The 5,857-nt window shown below is 30.7% G+C and overlaps 1 non-coding gene across 1 annotated transcript; it reads left to right on the top strand.

Annotated features, from left to right (window-relative positions):
* Nucleotides 1-5,064: 5,064 nt before the first annotated feature.
* Nucleotides 5,065-5,167, top strand: LOC11412654 (U6 spliceosomal RNA). The gene has a single exon (XR_003006472.1). It is a non-coding gene; the product is annotated as a U6 spliceosomal RNA (small nuclear RNA).
* The last annotated feature ends 690 nt before the right edge of the window (nt 5,168-5,857 follow it).

The following is a 5,857-nucleotide window of genomic DNA, read 5'->3' as shown; positions in this document are numbered from 1 at the left end:
GAGTGAATAAACAACATAAATGTCGAAAACAACATGTCGATATTATAATGTTAATATCGAATTTTGTGTTCAAGAAACATTTTTGTTTTCGCATGAGTTTCTCTTTACCAAAATGAAATTATTTCATATTAAAAGCTTCTCATGACTATATATAGGACCTAACCCCTTTACTAAATTAAGATAGGATAATATCAATTTTTTGTTTGAGAAGTTTGTTGGTTAGAAATCACCCCTTAAGATAAATGGATGGAGAATATGAAATTCGAACTCCAATCTATGCATACTCAAACGGTCCTGACAACTTAGTTATGCTAATAAAGACATATGAATTTTTGTATGGACCAAAACTAACAAATTTATAACTTTATAAGAACTAAACATATATATCTCCAACCTATTAATATACTTTCCTTTTTATGATGTGAAATATGTATCTCTGCAGAATACATTGCAAAAACTAATTTCTTAATTTGGATATAGCCGCAATGAGTGGCAAAGTAAACTGAGTTTATTTTTTATTTTTTTCTTTTTATATCCAATGATTGTATGTTAAAATTACACATGTGTGGAAGGGAAACGGGCAATAAACTACGCCGCTAAGTCTTTTTGGATGACGAAATTAATCTTCGTATGTGGAAGGGAAACGGGCAATAAACTACGCCGCTAAGTCTTTTTGGATGGCGAGATTAATCTTCGTATACAAAAAATACATAGGCCTAGGAGACATAATGTTTCTATGCATGACCATTTGAATTCTACGTTGAAAGTCAACAATTAATGTTTGGTACCAGAAAGCCAAAAATGTCAAACGTAAATAGTATAAAATCATGTCAATTGTCAAAACATGTTTTTTCATATATATATATTTCACAAATATTTCAGTTCAAAAACAAGTTCATTAGGTTCAATATCTCTTATAATACATTTGATATAGGGGGTGCCTATAGTGAAATTTCAGCACTTAAAAAATGTCAAGTTATGGGAACATTTGATGTGTGCGCGTAGGACCGATCCAACTTATTTTAGACCGTTTCTTTTCTGACATCAAATATGTCTTGGAAACACAAGTGAATGACTAAAAAACCTAGCGGTAGTTAACAGCTGTCGGTTTTCTAGTTATAAGCCAGCGGTTGTTAACTATTGCTGGGATATTTTAGTATTTTACTTGTGTTTTTAGGAAGTTTATGATGTTAAAAAAACAATTGTCTATATTTTAAGGTCTAAGGCAGATTTTAATATGAGACTCTTTTAAAACTTATATTAGTACTTGAGGAAAATTGCTAGAGTATGAGGTCTTTAATCAAGTAAAATTTAAATAATATTTTAGTATAATATGAGGCTTTTTTAAGAATTAAATTTGTATCATCAATAGTAGAATAAGAAGCCAATTTATCAAGTAATTTTTTTAATACTTTTTGAGGTCTAAGTGGTTGTTCTGATGGCCTTACTCTTATACATCCTCTAAGTGTGTGCTGGTTAGAACGCATAACTATTCATTAGAAATTTGTCACTAAATTCAACGATTTCAATGGGCATTCCATCTCCTCTTAATCTATATATGCTTGAAATGATATCCTTCAAAGCTTGTAACAAGAATAGCTCGAAAGGATATCCTTCAAAGCTCGTAACAAGTTATAAAATAACAGTGCTAAAACAATTTCAAAATAGAGTATGGTTTTTATATGAATTAAGTTGAATCAGCTTTGTGTAATACTATTTTAAGTCTCATTCATTTTATAAATTGGTAAAACCTATTTAAAAAGTCTTCCTAAAAAACAGTTCACTACCGCTGTGGTATTTCGATATTTTTGTAGTGGCTGAGAGAAAAAATAGAAGCTTAAACAGCAATTTTATTTTTTCTTTTCCTTGTGGGTTTATATACATATTATGTGTCAGACCACTACTATATTTGCTCTATATCCCCACTCATATTATTCATACATCCACACCTTAACAAAATTTCTATTCGATTACATTTTTTTCATTTTCAAAAAACTCCATATTTGATTTTTTGTACAATTTGTTTTGTGAAAAAAACAAGTTTTTTTTTTTCTAATTGTAAATCTTAACCATTGTTAGAACGTGACTAATTTTTTTTTGTTTTTTGGAAGAAAAAATAACAGGAAAAGAACATTATTTTTAATAGATTAGTCACACAAACACACACAAAGTGACTCATTTTTTCTTGGAAATTTCTCTTTAGCCTTTTCAAATTTCTCATAAGCTTCCTTGAACGGTACTTAATGTCGCTCGACACTTATAAAGCAGTTTATTCACTTTTTAAATCAGTATAACTGGTTTAAAAAGTCTTTACAAATGGGAGTTAACATTAGTTGTGGTATTACGATATTTTCAAGATGGCTGAGAGAAAAAATTGAAGTCTAATGAGCAATTTTATTTTTTTTTCCTTTTACTTCTGGGTTAACAGACATATTATGTGTTAGGCAACTACTAAAGCTAGTTAATTTCTATCCTCTTTTTGTTTTTGCTCATTCATGTGCCTACTTGAGTTAACTCATGCTGAAAAAAATGTTCATCGTGAGTTAATTCACGTTAAAAAAGTCGAGCGTGAGTTAACTCATGTAGAGATAATTAAGGGAATGAACAATTTTAAAAGAGAGAAGAGCAATTTTTCTATAGCTAAGGCGGTAACTATCTATGCTCTAAGACACAACATCTTTTACTATATAACCCCACTCATACACCCAAATTGTAACAAAAATTATATTCTATTACTTTTTTTTTTATTTCCAAAAACTCCATATTTGATTTTTTAATATAAATCATTTTTTGTAATTTTTTGTGTGAAAAACTAGTTTTTTTTTTCATAATTTAAATCTTAACCATGGTTAGAACGTGACTAATTTTAGAGTAATAATTTTAGACAATTTCTTTTTCTACCCGCCACACCTTCTTTGGGTTATGAAATCCAAAAAAATGTAGGTCGTTGTAGGATGTTTTTAACATGTTTACGCATTTCAAATTATATAGTTCGAAATGTTGTGAGGCGTGTAAGAAACTAGTAGGGTAGGATAGGAAATCGTCATATTTTATGCGGAAGGGCTCGAAGAAGTAGTTGAGCAAGTAAATACAAAATTATTCTTCTCACTTCTCAAATTGCTCTTTTTTCAACGGTTGTTGGAGACTTTTAAGATCGATTAAACCGATTTAAAATGTGATTGAACCACTCTAAAAAATATTCAACTGTAGTTAACTGTCGTTGAAAGTCGAACGACAATTAACTACCGTTAGAGTATATTTTTGAGCAATTTACAAAGCGAGAAGAGTAATTTCAGCATCCCATGTAATTCACGAGGCTTTCTTGATGTTAGGCCTTACATAGTATTATCACAAGTTGACAATAAAAAAATGATTGCTTCACCCACCCCCTTGTTGCTAAAAATACCCTCCACAAATATTTTGTTTGTTATTATCTCTATATTTACATCCTGATTTAATTGATTTGAATGTATACCTACGAACGACATTAGTTCAAATGTAGTTCTAGAAGCCAGTTTCTCTGTTTCACAATAAATTAATGATTTGAATATTTCACATGGACTAAAGAAATGCTAAGTTTACTAAATTCGTCATTTAAATATACAAGTACCCAACGTTTTTTTATATATATTATATCAGGCATATTATTTACGTTAGTTTTCAGTTATCGCAGTGGAAAAGTTGTTGCTTTGTCTCTAGGATGTCGTGTGTTCAACTCTTCCTTCTTCTCTATCTTTTATATTTCTGTATATATTTACTTTTTTGTCAAAAAAGATCCATGGAGGGATTCAAACACACACCCCCTGCACCATATACATGTAAATTATACCACTGCAACAATTAACATTTTTGATAAATCCTTCAAACAGCTTAATATATATTTCATATAATTTTGGTATCCAAAAAAAATAACTCAAGATCCACCACTGTCGATAAATCCTTCAAACAGTTTAATATGATGATCCTTTTTTATTTTGATTTATGACTTTTTTTATTTTTTATTTTTTTTTAAAGAAGGAATTTATATATATTATATCACATGTGAATTTGCAATAAATTTTTCGCTCAGGCTCTATATAATTTCTGGCTCCGCCACTGCACCAATCTATCTTAATATATATCACATCACAAACGAATTCACTTATCACATTACATATACACATTTACAAAGGAAGGATCATCTATGGAAGGCAGATAAGTGAATTGTATTGTAATATGTGACATAGATAAAAAAATTAACGGTCATAATGTTAAGTCCTATATCATATTTGTATGCTTTACTTATCAACATCTAGATCCATCTTATTAGTTTCTCTAGGACTTCATTTGTCTCTACTGATTTAACTATTCTCATATGATATATTTCTCTCACAACATAATCTATAAGTCGTCTCTCTACATGACTATCTAAACCAAGTTTTTACCATCTACCTACCGTTTTCTATTTATGCGAGAAACATGAAAGTTCCGCCTCTTTAAAAATTTACACATATGAAGGCAAAAGAAACTCGTTTTTTTGAAATTTTAAAAACTTCCTATCATATTTTCTGAAGAAAAAAAAAATTACTAGGAAATTTTGCTGGGAAACAAATTTACTCGAAATATCAAATTGCCCCCAGAAACTTAAAGTTAAAAAGTTAAAATTCCTCAAGATTTTCTGAGGGAATTTTCATGGAAAACAAATGTATTTGGATTGCTCGCTTGCAATCCGAGGAATATATCCTTGGAATATTTTAATCTGCTCTTCCATGGGCTCTATATGATGCATTGATATCCTTCAACTTATATGGCTTAGTGTGAAAAAAATAGTGTAACTAGGGAAGGGTATAGACAGATTGTGAATGAATTGGAGAAGCTAAAGATGGAACGAGCAGATGAAGTTAAGTAAGTGATATACTTGCGGTGGAGCAATGCATGGTTAAGGCAGGATATGATGAGGCAATATAGTCATCCAGAAAAAGCATCGGCGGGCAAGACTGAGCGTATACCAATTACTGGAGTCCCACATCGCTTAAATGTTATGCATCTTCAGTGTTTATATATCGTCACAGAGCACAATTGCTTGTCCCTTCGGGGACATCCGATAAAATTGGAACGATACAGAGAAGATTAGCATGGCCCCTGCGCAAGGATGACACGCACAAATCGAGAAATGGTCCAAATTTTTTTTGCCATTTTTTATTTCAATAACTGAATGTATCAGATTATTTCACTGTGTTTTAATATTAACTAGAAATGTCGGTGCTACACAGATACTACAAAGCATTATAGAAGTTCAACTTTTCTGATTTTCATTTTGAATGAAACAGCTTCTGCATGAATTTACTAGGAACTATTGGCTTAAAATTTTGACATTGGATTGCTTGCATTGTGTTTATATGTAAGTTAGGGACTTGTGTTTTTAAATTTGGTTCATTAATTTCTTGCACAGCATCAAAAGTCCTTATGATCAAACAGCTGATATTTCTATACATATATATACATCAATACATGTATGTTTCAACTTATTTTAATCTTTGTTAGTTTGGAGGCTAATGCAATATTCCTTCAACGTGTTCCCTATGTTGTAAAAGTGTGGAAACAAATTTTCACATTTTCTTTGAATCTTACTCTCTACTTTCAATCTTTGTGAGAGACAGTGGACCTCTATGTACAAAATAGTTATCAAATCCGCAATCATAAATATCACCTCTGCTATTTGGTACTATGGATATCCTCTAAGATTTAACAATAAGCAAACATCCTAAAAGTTTGCAATATCTATGATAGAAAGCATACTACAACTTCTTCCATTAGGGACTTTATCATCATTAAAAAGTTCAACATCGACATACATCTTCCTAAGGCCCCTCTCATT

This window comes from Medicago truncatula, chromosome 6, assembly GCF_003473485.1.
Source record: "Medicago truncatula cultivar Jemalong A17 chromosome 6, MtrunA17r5.0-ANR, whole genome shotgun sequence".
Lineage (NCBI taxonomy): Eukaryota > Viridiplantae > Streptophyta > Magnoliopsida > Fabales > Fabaceae > Medicago > Medicago truncatula.
The sequence above is the reverse complement of the archived record's forward strand: the minus strand, read 5'-3'. Positions and strand labels throughout refer to the sequence as shown.